At 42.5% G+C, this 22,113-nt stretch overlaps 1 protein-coding gene across 2 annotated transcripts in view; it reads right to left on the bottom strand.

The window, feature by feature from the left end:
• Positions 1-13,846, bottom strand: part of PLA2G4A (phospholipase A2 group IVA) — a 137,834-nt gene extending 123,988 nt beyond the window's left edge. For both annotated transcript variants that reach the window (XM_073356705.1, XM_073356706.1), the window contains exon 1: positions 13,760-13,846. The gene's annotated coding sequence lies outside the window, so the exon portion shown is untranslated. The remainder of the gene's footprint in view (positions 1-13,759) is intronic.
• Positions 13,847-22,113: the final 8,267 nt, after the last annotated feature.

Here is a 22,113-nt window from a genome sequence, read left to right as displayed (position 1 = left end):
CCCACATCACATCACTTCTTTTTTTTTTAAATCTGTGTTTTTTCATATGGCTCAAAATTATACGAAGAGCTGGGTGAAACCTCAGCTGTCTGTTGGGTGACCAGATGTCCTGATTTTATAGGGACAGTCCCGATTTTGGGGCCTTTTTCTTATATAAGCTCCTATTACCCTCCACCTCCTGTCCCAGTTTTTCACATTTGATGTCTGGTCACCCTAGCTGTCTGCTGAGAAAAACACAAACCAACCAAGAACAAAAACAGCCATATGTCCAACTGTCATAATATTTAATGAATTTGACATTGGGGGAGCTAATACTCCCAACTCTCCAACATTACAGTGAATATTTTTCGCAATGTCATGGAGCTCAGGAGGGAGATTTATCTATGGAGCAGGGGACTGAAGGTGTGTCTCTTTGGTTTTATACATGGTTCTATCACTGATTTACTACATGACCCTAAGCAAGCTATTTAACCTTTCTGGGCCTAAACTTACCGTTGTCAAATGAAAATAATGCTCACTTAGTTTATAGGGATTTGGGGAAGCTTAATTAAAGTTTGTAATGCACTTTGGCATCCTTGGACCAAAAAAGACCTATGTGCAAAGTATTAGTATAATTTGTGAGAATGGCAAATTGTTAAATTCACTAGCTCATTTCAGTGGAATTACTTGCATGAGTTACTGCTACTCCAAGTGAATAAAGGTTGAAGAATTGGATCATTAATATGTAGTGACATTAAATGCACAAGAAGGTAGTCGAGAACCTTTGAAATACACTGCCACACAACTGGAAGCAGGACCGGCTCTAGGCACCAGCAAAGCAAGCCCGTGCTTGGGGCGTAACAATTCCAGGGGCGGCGTTCCGGCCAGTTTTTTTTTTTTTTGACTGGAAGTAGAACTGGACAGCTGGGTTCTTTCCCATCTTTGCTGCTACAAGTTATTGCCTCTGAGTATCTGTATAAAATTTTTCACTCATGCCATCATTGACTCATGGTTACAGTGCTTCAGCTTTGAGCATAAAAGATAACTGTCCTGTTAAAATAACAGTCCTAGTCCATCTTTTGTCTACAATCACTCTAGAGGAGTGTCAGCAAATTGGTGTCAAAACAATATCAAAAGACAAATACTAGCAGAAAAAAAGACCTTTCACCTAATCAGGACTAATAGCTGTAAACACAAAAATTATTCTCAATATACTAGGGGGGAGGGGGGAGAAAATGGGAGAAGAGGAAGAGAAGAGAGGATATTTGAATTATCCCGCAATATAAGAATGATATATATTGAATGTAATAATATCCTAAAACAACCCCACAATCTGGATTCATGTTTTATACCCGCTGTCTATATGAAGTATGTATGTATGAAGTGGAGTTGTAACTCTGTTGTTCCCAGGATATTAGAGGGACAAGGTGGGAGAGAGAGAAAAATTCTATGTGGCTCAAAAGCTTGTCTCTCACACCCATAGAAATTGGTCCAATAAAAGATATTATCTCACCCTCCTAGTCTCTGTATGTAAAGTATGAGCATTACTCCACATATTCATTTACGCAGATGCCGACCATTTAAAGAACTCTTATCGCTGCAAGTGCCTCAAAAGCCATAAATGTTTCATAACTAAGGTTGTGTCTACACTAGCACTTTTGTCAGTATAATTTGTGTCACTAGGGGTGTGAAAAAACACCCCTCAGAGCAACATAAATTATACTGACAGAAGCACCAGTGTGGCCAGCACTATGTCGGCAGGAGATTGGGTGGTTGAGGGTGGTTTAATTATGCCAGTGGGAGAGCTCTCTCCCATTGGTGCAGAGCAGCAACAAAGGAGGTCTTACAGCGGCGTAGCTACATCGGTATAGTCGTGCCGCTGTAAGGTCTCTAGTGTACACATGGCCTAACTCTTGTGCAGACACTCACCGACTTACGCAATCGTTCCATTCCAGAAAGCCTTGCGTAACTCGAATTTTGCGTAAGTCAGAAACGTATACCCAAACATTACGCCAAAAAAAACAAACAAAAAAAACCACCACCACCTATTTCTAGCTTACGGAACTTTTTCCGTAAGTGTAAATTTGCATAAATTGGGTCTTGCGTAACCCAGGGAGCGTCTGTCTACAACCCCATTTCAGATATGCTGCCAGGAAACATGCAGGGTTAAACACCAGGGCAGAATGAGATAGTTAAATTGAAAAGGTTTTAGATAAGAAGCTATCCTTTCTAACAAAATATTCTCAGTTCTACTAGGACCACGTAGAAGTAAATTGCTAAGCAACAGCAACTGGTTTTGCATAGGGATCCAAACAGTTGCAAATCAGGTTCAAAGTCCTGGTTCCATTGATACCCTATGTAAATCAGTGCTGTAAACCATACAATGTTTTTATGTCTCTATGCAACAACTGCCCATGGGCACTGTTCCCTCTAAGCTGTGTGCGTGTGCGCACGCACACAGATCCTAAACCCCGCGCTCATGGCGAAACACCACATGCACAAAAATTTGCACAGAAGCACAACAATTTGCACAGAAGAAATTTTTTGCGCACACAGACTGTCAAAAATTAGAGGGAACATTGCCCATAAGCCTGATCCCAAGTTCATTCAAATCAATGAAAAGACTCTCTGACTTCAGTGGGCTTTGGATCAAGCCACATGTACACAGGGGTGTGGGGATTTTTATTTTTGCAAATTATAATCTAATAATTAACTAAATTTATTGCATGGTAAACAGTTCTAATAGTTAATCTCCACTTGTAAAGTGAGCCATCTATATACAGTATGTTCACAGATCAGGCCTAGAGAAATGCTATGCAAAAGCCAAGTCTTCAGTGTGCTAAACTGGCAACTGTAACAACCCAGGCAGATGGCAAATTGGGATTACCGATTGGTTAGGAATTGCACCTACAACTAGTCTGTGTTAAAACATCCCTTTATGTTTGTTACCCTGCCCTCCCCATCTACCCTGCCTCACCCGCCTTGTCTCATCTATCTCTTGTCTTTCAGACTATAAGCTGTTTGAGGCATGGACTGTCATTTACTATATGACAGTACAGTACAGTGCCCTGGTCTTGGATGAGGCCTCTAGGCACTATCACAATGTGTGTTAAATAATAACAGTCTCATCTGGTAGAAGAAATGCATGTTTCACTGATTTTTGCTGAGACGACGACCCTCAGGGGGAGTGTGAGAAAAATGGCAGAGATGGATCAGGTTAGGCAGCTAGGTCTAATATTAGGTAGCTATGGAAAGAGATGAATTTGACAGTGGTTCCAGTCTCCTATTGTCCTCTTCTCTCTCTCTTTCCAAAGTTAATATATTTAGATTTACATTAGGTTAATGTTAGGTGATGGAGAACAGAAAAAAAGTTAAATGGAGGCTGGACTTTGCAAATATATTATGTAGCAAGGTTTATGCTAACAAGGAGCTTATGTATGCCATGGCTGGGGTGTTACTATGCGACATGTATTCTTTTCTTTTGCTAAACTTTGTGCTTTTAAAATTATAGGCAATCATATTAATAAATAGACTATTCACAAAATAACACTGCAAAAGTGTATCATGCAGGTAGAAAGATGTATTTTACTTGGTTGTACTCTCCTTGTCATTTGCCATTATCAGCACTAGCCTCTGCTGGAGAAGAGAATTCACTTCAACGGACACATTTTCAGTCACCCCTCTGGTCAGTAGCCTATGTTAAATTAACTCTGCGCTCTCCGTCCACTTCCTGGTGAAAATGCCATAAGGGTCCAAAGTCACCACCATAAGTGCCAATATTTTGGCAGTCTCAGCAGAAAGACAAGATCCTGTATAGATTAGGGATAGGGTATGGAGCCTGACCAACCATCTCATACACAGCAATAGTCCCTTCAAGTAAAAGTAGTTGATGAGGCACTATGTACCTTTGCTACATCCATTCTTTTGATAAATAGAGGACTTCAAACTCAATGGTTTTCAACCTATGTCACATGTCCCAAACTTTTTTGTTAATTGTACTAATTATGTTGACTTTCACACTCCACAGAACAGTTATCTGCGGTATTCTACCTGCAAGCAACTGATTACATTGATGTACCTTGTTTTACCCCTTACTAGATAACAGAGATCCTTTGTCTAATAGTTAGCAAGTATTAAGTGAGTCCCTGGGTTCCATTCCCAAACCAATCAATGACCTCAAGTTAACTCACCTCTCTATGCCTTGGTTTACCTGCTTTATTGGTGGCTATGGTAATACTTGACTACTAGTAGGTGTTATGAGGCTTGTTTATAAAGTGCTTTGAGATCCTTAGTTGAAAGGTTCTATAAGTGCAAAGTACCAAAATGGAAATGGCTTTATTGAACTGCTACTTGTAAGTAAAGTAAATGTGACAAGAGGGATCCTTTGTACATGATTTAGTTCAGTGGGCCTGTCTTTTGTGTGTGTTCTCTGATTCCACTTAATTTGTTTGATTATTATCCCTGTTTATCCTTCTGTTTGACCCTGTGGGGAATTCATAGTGTATCTGTAACATCACTGTCTGTTGTCATGGGGATTAATGTGGTGTCACATTCTTCATCATTATATTGCTACCAGATCAATATTTTTGGTAATCAGAAACAGCTGTAAGAAAAATTATAAGAAATGCAACAAATATCAGGTAACATTACATCCTTTCCTGCAAAACAATTGTTTCAGAATTTCGGGGACCATTGAGCCTTTATGTTTATTAAAAATGATTCTTCCAAACAAAACAAGCCCATCCTTTGAGGCATCTCTACTTTACAAGAATTCTATTTTAAGTACAAAAATGTGGAAATAAGTCCAACACTGACATTTGACTAGAAATAAACCAATGGGTCTCGTTAGAAATTACACAACACATTTCATGTGTTGCCTCCAAAAAATTAGCAAATCCTTCCAATTTGGGAATTTAGGGAATTATTGTGTTTCCACTAGAAAATGGGGAAAAATATGTTTCTGAACTAATTAGCACTCTCCATCACTTAAAACACTGAATCAGATTGTGCGCTGACGTACAACTCCATCATCTCCATTACAGTTAACATGTATTTCAGTGTAGACTTTATCTCATGTATTTATGCCCCATTACATGTATTTGAAGTAGTAAATGGAATCTGTGGAACAAAACAGAGGCTACATAATTTCATACAGAATAGACAATTTAGTTACCAGCTGTAATACCTACAAGCAACAAAGGGAATAGAACTTAGTGGGCCAGAGCCTGATTCCTGATAAGTTTGTTTTCACCTCGCCACACTGCTTTCACAGCATGAGGGGTATGCTGGAAAAGGAGAAATGGCCAGGGTGTTGCTGCATTAGTGAACCCTGGCTGTCGGAACAGCACCCCTGAATGCAGTTACTGCCTCGTGTAACTTAGAGTAGCCCTAAAATGGCTCAAAGTTCTGCTGGAGGCTGAATCAGCTCCCAAGCTATCCCAAGATCAGGGATCTACATAACTTGAGCCATTTTTGAGATATTAAAAATTTTGGTTTAGACTCTAGAGGGAAAATGTGTATTTGTATAATGCAAGTGGACTTTTACTCATTTTTATTCAAAAAGCACCACCACACCCAAAAAATCAGGTTGGGGCTAAGATCAAGCAAGCAACATTCCAGCCCAAACAAAATTACTTTGAGAAAGTTATTAACAATTTCAACAGAATGGAAATTGGAACTCAACAATATGAATGGTGGGAGAAAGTGAATAGGGATGTGTTATTCACCCCTTTACATGACACCCAGTGAAATTAATAGGCAGCAGATTTAAAGCAAACATAAGGAAATGCTTCTTCACACAATGCACAGTCAACCTGTAGAACTGGATCAGGGTTGCCAATTTTGGTTGGACATATTTCTGGAAGTTTCATCACAGAACATAATCTTTACTTAAAGATTAATCTTTTATTCCAGAAGACTCCAGGACAATCCTGGAATGTTGGCAACCTTAAACACATTGCCAATTAATGTAGTGAAGTATAACTGGGTTAAAAAAAGAATTAGATCAGTTTATGGAGGATAGGTCCATCGATGGCTATTAGCCAAGATGATCTGGGATGCAACCCCATGCACTGGGTATCCCTAAACCTCAAAGTTCCAAAAGCATCTGGCACTGGCCAATGTCAGAGACAGGATACTGGGCTACATGAACATTTAGTCTGATGCAGTATGACCATTCTTAAGAATCATTTCAATGCCTTGCAACATATAAACCGCAGTTCTGAAGCCTGATCATTCCATTAGTTGTGCATGTAAGTCACACTGATGCCTTAGTTGTAGTCACACATCTTACGAAGCCAGACAATTCCGTCCCGTGGGGAAAAGAAACATGGGAGACTACAACTTGTTCATAGAACCAACAGTTGTCAACCATATGCATTTATTGATACATCATCCCCCGCAGTGGCAGACAGATCTGTAGGATCTCAAAACCACAGTGGATGATACAAGTTTTGCCCTCAGCCACCTGGAACCGCAAAATTCAGAGAGGAGTCCATGGAGCCAGAGACCTAGACCTCACATCACTACTCTCCCTTTGACGCATGGTTGCTTAAGGAGATACGTGGCAAGAGTTACTCATGCCTTCCATCGTAGCCCTTGGAACAGAAATGCTTGTACAAACTGTACTTCAGAAATAACTGTGCACTTTGCCCAGAGTCAAAAATAAAGTTTTCAATATGAATATTAGAGACAGCAAATTAAGCAGCTCTGTAGCATGAGAACAAGTTTGATCAGCTCCTTCATTGTATAAAATGAATATTTCCCTACTCCCCATCAATTTGGTATTTATTCACTTCCACAAAAATTATCCTATTCCATACAGTATTGGAAGCAGGGAGTGTAGAATGTAAGAACGGCCATACTGGGTCAGACCAAAGGTCCATCTAGCCCGGTATCCTGTCTTCTGACAGTGGCCAATGCCAGGTGCCCCAGAGGGAATGAACAGAACAGGTAACCATCAAGTGATCATTCTGAGCTTCTGGCAAACAGAGGCTAGGGACAACATCCCTGCCCATCCTGGCAATAGCCATTGATGGACCTATCCTTCATAAATTTATCCAGTTCTTTTTTGAACCCTGTTATAGTCTTGGCCTTCACAAAATCCTCTGGTGAAGTGTTCCACAGACTGACTGTGCCTTGTATGAAGAAATACTTCCTTTTGTTTGTTTTAAACCTACTGCCTATTAATTTCATTTGGTGACCCCTAGTTCTTGTGTTGTGAGAAGGAGTAAATAGCACTTTCTTATTTACTTTCTCCACACCAATCATGATTTTAGAGACCTCAATCATATTCTCCCCTCCCCAGTCATCTCTTTTCCAAGCTGAAAAGTCCAAGTCTTATTAATCTCTCCTCATATGGAAGCCATTCCATGTGCCTAATCATTTTTGTTGCCCTTTTCTGAACCTTTTCCAATTCCAATATATCTTTTTTGAGATGGGGCAACCACATATGCACACAGTATTCAAGATGTGGGCATACCATGGATTTATATAGAGAGATAAGAAGACAGAAAATATCATATTTTGCATCTCTTTCTTAATGATTCCCAACATTCTGTTTGCTTTTTTGACTGCCGCTACACACTGAGCCAAAAAAGCGAATGGAATGTTCTCTGAGGTATACAGCAAATGAAAGCCCTCAGGGAAGTCTGAATATCAGAGCTTTGAAGAAATTAGAGTTTTGTTGAAACCACTCCTTTCCTGCACCAAGTTGTTGTAACTCCCAGAGCAATGGTGGGCTCATTCCTCACTAAATTGCTAATTACTAAGCCAAGTTTTGGAATTTGTTTTTCAGACTGGTAAGAAAAGAATAAGGCTATATCACTGAGAGATGGGAAATACACACTTACTTATACACACTTATATTCCCTCCTATAAAGGCAAGGTCTTACTCAAAGCCTGTTGAAATCAATGGGAGTCCTTCCATTGACTTCAATGGCCTTTCAAACTAGAACCCTAGTCACCCTGAAAGGGGATGTCACAGAGTAAAACTGGAGTACAATTCAGCAAGACCCATAAGGCCACGTCTAACTTTAAATACATGAGTAGCCCCATTGGTTTCAATGGCACTGCTCACGTGCTTGAAGTTAGGCATGTGCTTATGTGCCACACTGAACTGTGGCACTGGAAATAAATAATTTCATGGGGAATAAATAATTCAGGGGACCCAAAACCTGAAATTATTTTAGTGCTTAAATCATATGTTGACTGGTAAGCACCTATATCTTTGCAATTCAATTATCTGTAAGGGGACTGTTGCCCCCTTACTAACATTCAGTGGGGGTGTTTTAGTTGCTAGCTCCCAGTACTAAAAAGGGAGAAGGGTCGATGGGGAATCAGGACCCTGAGACTGACAGCCCCCAGGAACAACGGGGAGAGGCCAATGCTCCAGGTCAGCCTGAATGACTGGGCGAGCAGGCTAATGAGGGAGTCAGGAGGCAAGGGAGGTCCCGTCCTCTGTGTGAGCTGGATTTGCCTGGATCAGACAGAGTGGGGCTGAGCTAAGGGGAAAGCAGGGGCCCAAGCTGAGCTGGAGAGCAGAGCTGTGCCAGATCCAGAGGGACCAGAAAAGCAGCCCAGAGAGAGAAGAACCTGTTCTGGGAGCAGAGCTGCAGCAACCAGAGCCAGAGGGGCCAAAGAAGCAGCCCAGAGAGCTGGAGGCAGAGCAGCAGCAGTACAGAGACAGAGTGGTGGAGCTGGGGTTGGACCAGTCTGGAGCTGGGAGCAGCTGGGGAGACCAAGGGGGACCCTGGGCAGCAGGCCCAGCACAGGGAGATGCCTCAGCCAAGAGGCTTGGCAGGCCAGGCTTGGATTGTAACCCCGACAGGGCGGGGGCGACACTGGGAAGAAGGGTCCTACCACTTAGAGCCTGAGAGCGTGTGGCCACCACCAGTGTCCTACCCACAGCATCCCTACAGCACAGCCAGGGTCTGAGAAGAAGGCCTGGGACTTACAGGGAACAGACTGTGAACTGCCCTGACATTCCAGAGACACGGTTTGTGATGTTCCCTGCCACAGAGCAGGTTGATGTGTTTCCTTTAACCTTTCCCATTTTTCCTTATTCTTTTTAAACTTAATTGTTGATTAAATAACTTGCATTTGCTTTGTATGTAATGGTCAGTGGGTCAGAGAAGTGCCCAGTGCAGAGAGTACCCCAGAGTGGGGACACCCTAGCCCCTGTCCTATGTGACCACAGCAGGGTTGGGGGTCGAGCCCCCCAGGAATCCTGGGCCCAGCCTTGTTGGGGTTACGAGGACTCTGCCAGACAGGAGAGTGGAAGGGGAGTCCTCAAGGGCAGGGAGGCCACTGGGTAAAGGAAGTGGGAGCGAGGACTCAGATCCTTTCACTAGCCCACTTCACCGGGGTAGTGCAGAAGCCAGGAAAGTTCCCCACAATAGCGGGACTATTCGCCCGCTTATAATCTTTTGGAGGAACCATTGGCATATGGACCTTCCTGTCTGTCTGAGGTGGAAGTTTGTCTTGGCTCCCTTGATACTGTTCCCGCACGCACCTCCTTCTGTTTGTCCCTCTCCTCTTCCAGTGTGTATCTGAAAGGTTGCCCTACAGCCTGAACCTAGCGAAGTCAATTCAGATTTACTCAGGTCAGGGCATTTAGACTTTTCCCAAAATTATATACGGCTGGAAACTCACCACCACATTGTAACAGAACTTTCACACACTCCAGCACTGCTGGGGAGGTAGTACGGGGGACATACTCTCCAAGGTTCCACAAAGCCTGCTCATTAGCCTCTGGGCACCATACAGGGGTGTTCCCCAGAAAGTTCAGGGCTAGAAGACTGGCCCTATGCCACCTCATACCCAGCCCCCAATATACACACCTGCCACAGGCAGAAAGTAGTGTGTCTTTTTTGAGAGTTCATCTCCACAGGGCAATTAACCAGCACAGCTGCAGCAGAATAGCTCCCCATGTGGCCAAAATATTCTGAAGAAAAACAGACTTTATCCTGGAATACGTACGTCACTTTTGAAGAAGAGTAATTATTCCAGAATAAAACTGCTTGTATTTCAGAACAGAATGCCTGCAGGGGGAGTTATTCCAGAACAGCCAATGATACAATAAAGCGCCAAGCATGCTCAAGAAGAGAAAAACCAGCACTGACTTTCAGGCTGAGTCTGCAGTATTGGCTGTTAGAAAAGACACTTTCCACTTGCAAACTCTGCATATTTGATCAGGAATCATTGACACATGGCTGCAATAGCTTTCAACAAGTATGTATGAACTTCATAAGACAACAGCACAATTTTAAAGTGTTCCTGACTTTAATGAAAACCTTCCACTACCACCTCACAAAACCAAACAAAGGACCTAAACCTCACTCAGGGCTTGTTCAAAAAAGGATGGGGTCCCTGTGAAGCTATTCAGTTGGGGCCCGTTTGTAAGGGCCAACAGTCAGCGTATGCCCTTCTCCCTACCTCAAATAGCTTTACCATGCCAGATGAAAGAGCTTGTAGTAGGGAGATTTTTAGAGGCAAAAATGACAGTTGCACACCTAACTATATAGGTGAGGTTTTTCAGGAGTGGGTGGGTGAGATTCTGTGGCCTGCGTTGTGCAGGAGGTCAGACTAGATGATCATAATGGTCCCTTCTGACCTTAGTATCTATGAATCTATGAAACTATCATTTTTGTCTGAAAATCTCCTCTCTAGATACCTCATGGGGAAAGGAAAGATTAAGCCTAAAATTGGGGGAAAGAAAATAGGCACACAAGCCCCTAGTGGGCCCAGCTTATTCTCCATAGAGTCCTTCATCACTACAAAGGGGTTGACTCCTCACACCAATCAAAACTGGATCATTGACACTGATGAACAGCCCTCTCTGGCCTTGGTGAGGCAGACCCCGCTGCCCCCAAAAATATCCTAGGGGGCCCCTGCCATTGCAAAGATGGAAGCCTTGTCTGAACTAGCCTGGTCCTCAGTGAGGACGAAGCCCATAGCAAGTTTCAGATCCCAGTCTTTTGTTGTTGTTTTTTAATGCACTAGCCCAGTCTATGGTTAGAATTATTAATTATTAGTAAATAGAACAAGTGTGCACTCTTAGAGCTCAAACAGCTGATGGGATTTCACTCAAAAATTTTCAGACACAAAAGACAACTTCTGACATTTATAATCATGCACCCCTAACAAGTGAAATATTGAGGAATATACAACCATCCGAAAATAGGGAAGCAAAATGGATACAGTTTTGTCACCTCTGCTCTAAAGTGCAACAACAGATGACCATTATAAATCAACAGCAATGTAACACTAGTAGATTTTTATATCTGTGTGTGTGTACACACACACATATATACATGCGTGCACATGTGCACACAGAGAAAACAGGTCCACCACAGGAAGTTTGAAAACTATTGCTTAACCATTTAGCACATTACTTCTCTATATATTTCACAATGGGTTGCTTCATTAATCATTTAACTATTAGTAAGCTGGAGGGAGCAATTTACAGCAAACCTAGACGAGAACACAGAAATGGTGAAGTCGTCATTCTTTGAGAGAGCAGATCCAGCTCACTTTGACCTACAAGGCTAACCTTGACAGACAAGTCTGTTTCCCCAGGGCTTGAAATGTTATGGTGGACAGGAGAGTCTATTAACACTCTTAAAGCTCTCTGTTTTGATTTGCTGTGAGGATTGTTGTGCATTTATGCCATTGTCATTTAAATGCATCTTATAAGTGCTCTCTGTCTCAAGAGAGATCACCACTCTTGAGCATAAGGATTTGTCTACACAGATAAATTAATCCAGATTCAGATAAGGTGTGAATTTAAAGTAGATTAAATATTCCTGATCAATGCCCTGTGTGGACACTCTTATTCTGGAATAAAAGTTATTTATTCCAAATTAAGATTTTTCAGAATAAAGCACTCTTATTCCAGAATAAGAGCATCCAAACAGGGAGTTGATCAAGAATAGCTATTTTGGAATAACTCTGCCAATAGATACAACCAAAGAGAACAGTAAATATCCTTCCAGCATTATTCACCTTTTCCTTCCCACTGTTAAAACTCAATTTTACTTAGTAGTAATGTCTCTCTTTTTCTGATTAAAATAAAATATTAAAGTATTTTATCCACAGCAGTGTAAGAGATCAAACAGTCCATTACAATGGCCTAGAACAGTGGTTCTCAAACTTTTGCATTGGTGGCCCCTTTCACACAACAAGTCTCTGAGTGCAACTCCCCTTATAAATTAAAAAGAAAAGGAGCACTTGTGGCACCTTAGAGACTAACCAATTTATTTGAGCGTGAGCTACAGCTCACTTCATCGGCTGCATTGAGCTGTAGCTCATGAAAGCTTATGCTCAAATAAATTGGTTAGTCTCTAAGGCGCCACAAGTACTCCTGTTCTTTTTGCGAATACAGACTAACACGGCTGTTACTCTGAAACCTTATAAATTAAAAACATATTTTTAATATTAAACACTATTTTAATGATGGAGGAGAAATGGGGTTTGGGGGTGGAGGCTGATGGCTCGTGACCCCCCACAAACACCCATAATAACCTTTGACCCCCTGAGGGGTCAGAAACCACAGTTTGAGAACCCCTGGCCTAGAATATACATTTTTTGTAGGTCACCAGTAGTTTTATCAAGAGGTAGAAGCAGCAATAAACCAAGTTTGGTACACAATATGTCAGGGTCACAGATAAACAGTGTAGAATGGAAAGCACAGCAAAAAAGGGGTGAGGGAAGTAGGTGTGGAGGGGGTGTTCCTAAATGTCTGCAACTAGGAACAATTCTAAATGCTCCCAAATCACTCTATATATTTTGATTTTTTTATGCCATCTTTCCCAGGACCACAAAGCAATCACTTAGCCCCAAGCACAAAGTTTAAACATTGTCGTGATTTGTCTTCCAGCACTTGTTAGCGTTAGACATGTCAACTTAGAGACTGATACCTCACAAGCTGTACATATAGGATGAGACTTTATTAACATAAATAAATCAATCTTTACAAATAATTGTTAGTGCTTCCTCCATCAATACACATTTAAACTTTCACCCTGGCTAAAAAGCATGGGAGTAACTTTCACAGTTTAGGTTTCCTTTTCTGGTAGTGTAGTTGCTCCCTAGCAATGATTTTCAGAAAAGAAAAAGAAAAGAAAAAGAAAAGGAGGACTTGTGGCACCTTAGACACTAACCAATTTATCTGAGCATAAGCTTTCGTGAGCTACAGCTCACTTCATCGGATGCATCCCAGAATGCATCCGATGAAGTGAGCTGTAGCTCACGAAAGCTTATGCTCAAATAAATTGGTTAGTCTCTAAGGTGCCACAAGTCCTCCTTTTCTTTTTGCGAATCCAGACTAACACGGCTGTTACTCTGAAAGAAAATAAAGCCATCCTGCTACAAACTACAGCAAAGAAAATTTCTCTGATAAGGTGATTAGTCCCAGCCTGAAGGGTTAGGAATCGTGGGATCAGCAACCACTGGGTTACATGATCACATGGAAACATATTAAAGTCTCCCCGTGTTTTAAAAGTTTTCCTTCATGTTCACGATCTGACACACCCCTTTCTGGGTTCAGTTTTGTTTTAATATGGCTAAACAAGTATTTTTAGTATTAAAAATCGCTTGTACTGCTTCCTCGTTTCAAGTTGTAACAAGTACACTTTAAAACTATATAAAAATGATCCATCATATCTGTTAACTCCCTCCTCTGGCTAAGCTACTTTTTTCCCTTGGTAACTGGACAAAATAAGTAGCAGTTTAAAACAAAATTTAAAAACAAACCAGACCAAGAATGAGTTGTATTTCTTACAGTTTCAGTGTTACATCAGATCCCTCTGGGCTTGTATATCCCTCTTGCTTTCTAGGCAGGATCCTTTTTTTCATTGCTTGGATAGAGAAGTTTTCAGCCGTAATAAATGGGTGGAGCTGAAGTGTCAGCTGATCTATTACAGCTGTCTCTCTCTTAAGGTGGTACTGAGGTATAAGTAAGCAAACAGCACCTTGGAGTAACACTGATGAACATCGTTTGATACTTAGCACGGAGAAAAATTGCAAGGGGTGAAAGCACAGAGAGTTAGAGATATATCTCAGCACCAAGGACAAACTTTAGTGATCAACGGTATGACATTAGAGTTATCACATTTAACAATTACCAAGTGTTAACTTATTAATATACATATGCAAACAGCTAAAAAAAACTTTGGTGATTGATGGGCATGATCTGAAGAGAAGGCTTCCAGAAGAAAGAGCAAGGAGCTGAAGTTTGTAAGACAGTCTTAAGGAAATGCTGTCAAATACAAAACAAGTGCCTCAAATTCTGGCAATATTGCCTCATTTCTTATGGAAAGGGTATTTGCAAGTAATAATTTGCAGATACTTATTCACAACATTGTTCATCTTTCTAGATCCTCTACATTAAACAATTTTTCTATAGAACTCAAGGAAAACAATATTTTCTGTACAAATGCTATTTTTAAAACCTTAGAGAATTTACTGGAAAACAATTTCTCTGCAGGCTTGTTGAAGGTTTGTTTGTTTTTTGTTTTGGTGGTTGTTTTTTAAATCTGACCTTTAGATTTCTATATCAGGGATACAATTATCTGTCAAATATTAATATGACTTTTCCACAAGAGGATGTAATGTTAGGGTGAGAATTTAGTAACTGCTAAGATACCACGACAGCTACCCTAGGACTACAATAGATTGGAATTGTACAACACTGGGAGCTTATTTACACAGAAACTTGCATTAAAATAACTAATTTGTTTTAAATCAGACCTTTTGTTACTTTATGGCAAGTCTATGTGGGGGGACATTTCAAAATAAGTGTCCTATTTTTATTATTATGTGTATTACCGTAGCACCTATCAGCCCTAGTCATGGACCAGGACCCCATTGTGCTAGGCACGGTACTAACAGAACAAAAATGGCCCTTGCCCCCCAAAGAGTGAAATTTTTAGTAATTCACAGTGTAATTTTCAAGAACAGGTAAGCAACATAAGCACCTATGGGCTATGTCCCTTTCAGCACAAATTTCTCCAAATACACACAGCAACCTTAAGTGTTTCACCATTTGCCAGTGTTCATGCAGGGTCCTAAATTTTCTGACCCACAGCCTAGCCACAGGCTTTGGCCTTGGACCAAGCACTTAGGAGATTTCTCAGACTTTGAGGACTGCCTCCCAACTCTCATGGCTACCGACAACACAATTGGAAAAGATAGCTCTTGAAACCCATCACATTAAATGAAGTGACATTTATGTGAGTCTTTTAACCATGTAGCCAAATTAAAGAAAGACAAATAGAAATGGTGTGGAGGAGATTTAATCAGATGACAGGAAAGTCTCTGGGTTTTTTGAGATACTACACTAGAGCATTTATTACTTTCAAAAAGTAGTATTTGCTTATTAAAGCTTGGGTTTTGAAGCAAACACAAAGCTCCTATGCCTATTTGCATATGAAAATTATTACTGTTTTACTCAGTCAGTTTCCCATTGTCAGCTGTCCCCTGGCATGTATGCATTACAATGGGTTCTTATTAAGTAAACCACAGCACCCATCACCCAATCTCATATAACTCCATTGGCTCCCTACTTGGTTTATAATTCAGGGCATAGTTATATCTTTAAAGAGGTGTTCAAAATATTTTTGTTTATTTTTGCAATATCATGACCATCAAAACCTTTTATTGGCCGGAGCACTCCCGGGTAGTATAGTAGTGCCTCTACAGGCTGAAACCTGAGTGCATCATTTCTAGCCCTCAGAGTTTTCAGATGGGCTAAACACGCACAACTGGGGCCAGATTCTCAAGAGCGCGGCTCCTTTTTACGCACCAAAACAAAGAGCTAGACTTTCAAGAGTGCTCAGCCTGTTGGATGTTGAGCTTTTTCAAAAATCTGGCCAAGAGTTTGATAATGGGAGCTGCAGGATGCAGAGTATTTTTTAAAGTCTGGCCCTTATTTAGATGCCTAAATAAGAGCTGGACTCCTTTGAAAACCTGGTCCCAAAAGGGGTGAGGAGAACACAGAGGGTCTTAGTATTGGTGAATAAAAAAATATGATCCCACTAAGCACAGCAATCTGAAGGGTACATTTTCATAAAGCAAAAATAAAAAAATGCACCCACATTCTCCATCTGAGGTGCACAGAGATGTACAAAATTAGCAACACCATTATTAAACAACATGCAGCAAATTAGCCACCAGTCCCCTATATACAGGAATGTTGGGTTTCAGTACCACTTCCCTGTCACAACCAAGTTTTCCCCAGTCTCGAATATCCCCCGATGTCTGTGATGTGATAAAAGTGCAGGGGAATTCAGGCAGCTACCTTTGAATTAGCATTATGTCCAACCTGGAGGGTGAAAGCCTGCAGAATTAAATGATTGTTGGTGCTCCTTGAAGAACGGAAAGGTACAATAGCTCTCTTTAAAGAACACTTCTTAGGCCTCTCTATTAATTGCCCCATGTCCTATCTTCCCATTTTTGAGGAATATTATGAAGAAAATTGCAGCAGGACAGCTCCAGCACTAGGAAGATGGTTCGGGTCCCTTTGCTTCCATGTGGTTTTCGGCTGCAGATGGTGGTTTTGGCTGGTGAGCTCCTTCAATAACACAGGGGAGAAGGTGTTTTTAGCACATCCATAGACCTCAGATGGTGTCTGATGGGGTTACTCTTTAGTGTCTCTACTTTTTTTCCCCTGAGCTGTGCCTAAAGGCTTGTCTTCAAGGACAGTGCTGCGGCTGCTGCAGTACTTTAGTGAAGACGCTGCTATGCTGACCAGAGAGCTTTTCCTGTCAAGGTAGTTATCCATCTCCCAGAAAGGCAGTTGCTATGGCATCGGGAGAAGCTCTCCCATCAGCATAGCACTGTCTACACGGGGGGTTAGGTCAGTATAAATACGTCACTCAGGGGTGTGGATTTTTTATACCTCTGAGCGATGTTATACTGATACAGGCCTGTAGTGTAGACCTGTCCTAAGACTGATATGGCAGAACTAAGAGCCAGGCAGAGACAGCAACAGAGACCTCAGCAGTCTCATGCTTAAACACAAAACACCCTGTTTGTTTGGGGATTCAGATTTACTCAGAATACAAACTTTTAGTACCATTTCTGGCTATATTTCTTCCATGCAGCTTTACAGTCAGTAAACCCCAAAACAAAGTTACAAATCAATAAACAAGGTAGCTCTTACGATTCACTAATGCTGCCTGTCCTGGTTTTCAGTCACAACACCTGGATCTTGGTTTGCCACAGGAATAACCCAGCCCTTCTCTAGGGTGCTGCATCTAAGAAGTGGGGAAAATATCAGTTGTCACCTGTCTTTTGCTGCTTTGTGATACACATGGAACATCTGAGAGGGTTTTATTTCTGTTATGATAGTTTTTCTTTTTAATTTATTAGAAATGTCAGTCTTTTCTGCCTTACTTCTCCTAAAAGACTGAAAAGCCAATAGATTTAGGTCAGGATAAACAGCAAGTTAAAGTGACCAGACTATCAAAATGACAAAGGACACCCATTACACCCCCACACCCCAGTACAGAGCTCATTCCCCACACTTGCCCACAGTCCTTGCCTCCTAAGCTCATGCTGCTAACAGCTGATCCCCACTACTGCCACCTCGTGATGCCAGTGCTGATGGCTGCGTGCTACTTCCTATAGGTTAACTGGTGGTGCCAGTATAACCCAATGGATGGTATATGCTGTGTATCCTGTTTTGTGCCCAATCCATATAGAGGATATGGGGCAGTTACAGTTCCCAGTTAGTTCAAGCCATAGAGACTCGTGCTTTTAGCCACGGAGGTGAGGTGACAGTATTGACAAAGATGGAGATCGTCCCAGCTGGCACAAACTTTGGTGGTGATACTGGCTGTACTACTGTAGTTGCTCTCTCTGAGAGCTGAGAAGAATGGCCTCCCAGAGCCTGCAGCAGCAGTCCTGCTGTGGGGAGGACTATGGGGAGCTGCTAAGTATAACACAGGTCACTTAAGTGTCTCACTTTAAGGCTCCAAATATCCGGAGTGAACCACTGGAAAAGTCAGGACATCTAACTGCTTATCCAAGGAAAGGAAACCTGATTGTGTGAGGAAGGGATAGATTTCAGATTGTTTAGAGGCCTTTGGGTTTGGTTTCTCTTCTTTAACACAAATGCCTAACAAAGAGATGGAAGAAAAGAGCACTCTGCTAAAGATTGGCTGGGTGTGTGTGTGTGTTTCATTCAGTTAAGGGTTGACCGAGCTCCTAATGTAAATCTCTGGGTCTCCATGAGGAAACAAGACTTGACAGACCTGATATTCCCAAGGTAAAAATACAACTCCTCTTCCAGAAGAAAAGCATCAGAACAAGAAAATCCAAACCTTTTCAGTCCTTTTTATAGATCATAAAGAATAAAAAACAGACATAAACCCAACACTGCACATGTCTTTAGAATCACCTCTACTGAGGCCTACACACTATCTGGATATACTGCATATGTAAGCGGGAGAACAGTCCTGCTATTGTGGGGAACTTTCCTGGCTTCTGCACTACCCCGGTGAAGTGGGCTAGTGAAAGGATCTGAGTCCTCGCTCCCACTTCCTTTACCCAGTGGCTTCCCTGCCCTTGAGGGCTCCCCTCCCACTTTCCTGTCTGGCAGAGTCCTCGTAACCCCAACAAGGCTTGGGCCAGGATTCCTGGGGGGCTCGACCCCCAACCCTGCTGTGATCACCTAGGACAGGGGCTAGGGTGTCCCCACTCTGGGGTACTCTCTCTGCACTGGGCACTTCTCTGACCCACTGACCATTACATACAAGTTAAAGCAAATGCAAGTTATTTAATCAACAATTAATTTTTAAAAGAATAAGGAAAAATGGGAAAAGTTAAAGGAAACACATCAACCTACTCTGTGGCAGGGAACATCACAAACCGTGTCTCTGGAATGTCAGGGCAGTTCACAGTCTGTTCCTTGTAAGTCCCAGGCCTTCTTCTCAGACCCTGGCTGTGCTGTAGTGATGCTATGGGTAGGACACTGGTGGTGGCCACACGCTCTCAGGCTCTAAGTGGTAGGACCCTTCTTCCCAGTGTCGCCCCCGCCCTGTCGGGGTTACGATCCAAGCCTGGCCTGCAGAACCTCTTGGCTGAGACGTCTCCCTGTGCTGGGCCTGCTGCCCAGAGTCCCCCTTGGTCTCCCCAGCTGCTCACCGCACCCAGCTCTGGGCTGCTCCAGCCCCAGCTCCACCACTCTGTCTGAGCACTGCTGCTGCTGCTGCTGCTGCTGCTCTGCCTCCAGCTCCCTGGGCTGCTTCTTTGGCCCCTCTGGCTCTAGTTGCTGCAGCTCTCCCCCCAGGGCAAGTCTGCTCTCTCTGGGCTGTGCCTCTGGCTTTGGGGCTGCAGCTCTGCTCCCAGGACAGGTTCTGCTCTCTCTGGGCTGCTTTTCTGGTCCCTCTGGATCTGGCACAGCTCTGCTCCCCAGCTTAGCTTGGGCCCCAGCTTTCTCCTTAGCTCAGCCCCACTCTGCCTGACCCAGGCAAATCCAGCTCACACAGAGGATGGGACCTCCCTGGCCTCCTGACTCCCTCATTAGCCTGCTCGCCCAGTCATTCAGGATGACCTGGAGCATTGGCATCTCCCCATTGTTCCTGGGGGCTGTCAGTCTCAGGGTCCTGATTCCCCTCGACCCTTCCCCCTTTTTAGTACTGGGAGCTAGCAACTAAAACACCCCCACTGAATGTTAGTAAGGGGGCAACAGTCCCCTTACACATAGTTGCATAGCCTGCAGAGGTCCAGTTAAATCCCCACCTCCAGCCACATTCCCAAGTAACAGCAATTGTCAAAAGCACCTCTTATCATCTGCACTTGGCAGAACACATTGCATTCCTTTCTTTGGGATGCAGACATCACCAGGGTTATCGCTATCTTAATCACCTGCAACCCTCTTCTTGGTGTCAAACCTTCAGATCCATCAGAAGATGAAGCAGATTCATAATGAGTCAGACTGTTTGTAAAGTAGCATTTCTCACAGAAAGTATATGACACCTGTGCTGGCTACAGGTTGATTTCTGGGTGTTTTGTTTTGACCTGCAAAGCACTAAATTATTTAGATCCTGGTTATTTGAAAGATTGGGTCTCTTTATGTATTACCAACTCATAGGAGGTCATCTGAGGAGCACCAACTTCCAGCCCCACTTTGGTTTGGAACTTTTTGTCCTCCTGAGTGTGCCAGCCCAGAACTCAATTTCATGACATGCTTTTTCTCTATTCCTCAGCTTTCCAAGGGTGGAGTAGATGTCTGGGTTTGATGATAGGAAGATTAAAGTGGGAGATGGGAGGCTGGAAATGAATAAAAACTTTGGGGGTGTGCGGAGGTCTCAGGAGGTTCTTTATCTCTTTATGGTCAATAGGCATTGCCTTCTTCCTTAGGAACCCTGGATGTTGTGTTTTGTTTTAGGGGTGTTTTTTGTTTGTTTGTTTTTTAATATGGCCAGATTCTCTGGTTTGACCAAGTTGCATGTGTTGCAAAACCAGAGAGACCCCTTGTTCCCTGGCAATATCCCTTATACCAGGGGCCCTGAAGGATGGGTATCATCCCTGAAGGAGGCTGTATCTACCAAGAGAGGCCCAGAACAGCCTTAGCAAGTATATAAGGAATTAACCCACATGCTCAAAGTTATACATGTGCTTAATTTACCGTACTACTTCAGGGCCTAAATTTTGCTTCTTGCTTGTGCCTCACAGTTCTAGTTTCCAGCTTGTTCCTCTCAGCCAATGTGTCAGGCACCTCCTCCAACAAAGGAAAATTGAAAAGCCTGAAACTTCCTGTTGTCTACTTCCCCCTTTCCCATTCTCTCTCACACATGCATATGGCTTTTCTCACCATTCAAAAAACAGACATCTATCATTTAGGGTTTTTGTTTTGAATGAGGGACATAATCTAGTGAATTCTGGGAGCAGTGGGGCTCCAGTATTCAAAAACTGCCCTTTTCCTAGCAGTCTGTCTTGGAAAGACCCATCTTTTTCTATTCTTCCTTCCATCTGTTTGATGGCTTTTTCATGATTGTGGCCATCTCAGCCATGGCACTTGATGAACTGATAGACATAGACACACTGAATGGCATGAGATTATGGATGCAGCCTTTGGAGCCAGAAGAATCACACACAGAAGAGCCTGAGGTACAGCAGGTCTGGTGAAAGGAAGAATGGAGCTAGTCTTACACAACCACATGTTCCTATTCCTGTTACGCTTGACTCCCTCCTTCAATCCCTTCTGTTGTGCTCTACACCCACATATGGTGTTGTCTTTAGCTAGATTGTAAGAGCTTTCGGGAATGAACTGTCTTTTACTTCATTCATCCTAGCACAATACGGCCCTGATCTTGAGTGGTGCCTCAGATTACTAGTGTACTACAAAATAACAAGATCAAGGCCATAGGCCAAGGACATGACCACATGTGGGTGCTATCATAGCACTTCTCTGTGCACTGCTTCCTTTGAGCACCATGGACTCTGACAAGCAGCCACCATCTGTCCAACCAATGAGGAGGTGGTCATGGTAGGCAGGCAGGGATGTGATACGTCCTCTCTCTGCAGCAATGGGCCTGGATTTCTTCCTGTTTCCACCTCAGAGACTCTCACTATAATTTCCAACCATAGGTACAAACACATAATTTCCCCCTAGTTTATACACTTGGCAGCAAACAACAATACTGCTGCAGCTACTAAAATTAAAGGAAACCCATGAACAATAGTAATTTCATGAGATATCCCATCTCCATTGTCTCCCTCTCTTATCCCCCAGTGCCATATTTGCAATGCAGCTAGAAACAGAACAAGAATAGAAGCATTGGGCCATTCCAATCTACCACTTTGTACATATAAATCAAAATGTAAGAAAAACACTGATTATTGAAAGGGCAGTTTAGCTGCTGAGATTCTCAGCTGCCAGCCTGCCTGCTTTGGAATTCCCAACAAACAATACCATCCCCTTTAGTGTCTTTCTATTTATTTAAAGTGAGAAATGATTCAGTGACCCTTAAACAACTGCCAGCGGTGCCTATTCTCTGGGACAATGGTGTTCATACTAAATTTAGTACAGCTAATACGTTCCCGGCTCTAAGTGATGTCATAGTTATGTATAACTCATATAACTCAGACCAGGAATGGAGTTAGAACCAAGCAAGAAGTTAAGAAATG

Source organism: Lepidochelys kempii, chromosome 8 (assembly GCF_965140265.1).
Source record: "Lepidochelys kempii isolate rLepKem1 chromosome 8, rLepKem1.hap2, whole genome shotgun sequence".
Lineage (NCBI taxonomy): Eukaryota > Metazoa > Chordata > Testudines > Cheloniidae > Lepidochelys > Lepidochelys kempii.
This window is presented reverse-complemented; position numbering and strand designations above follow the sequence as displayed.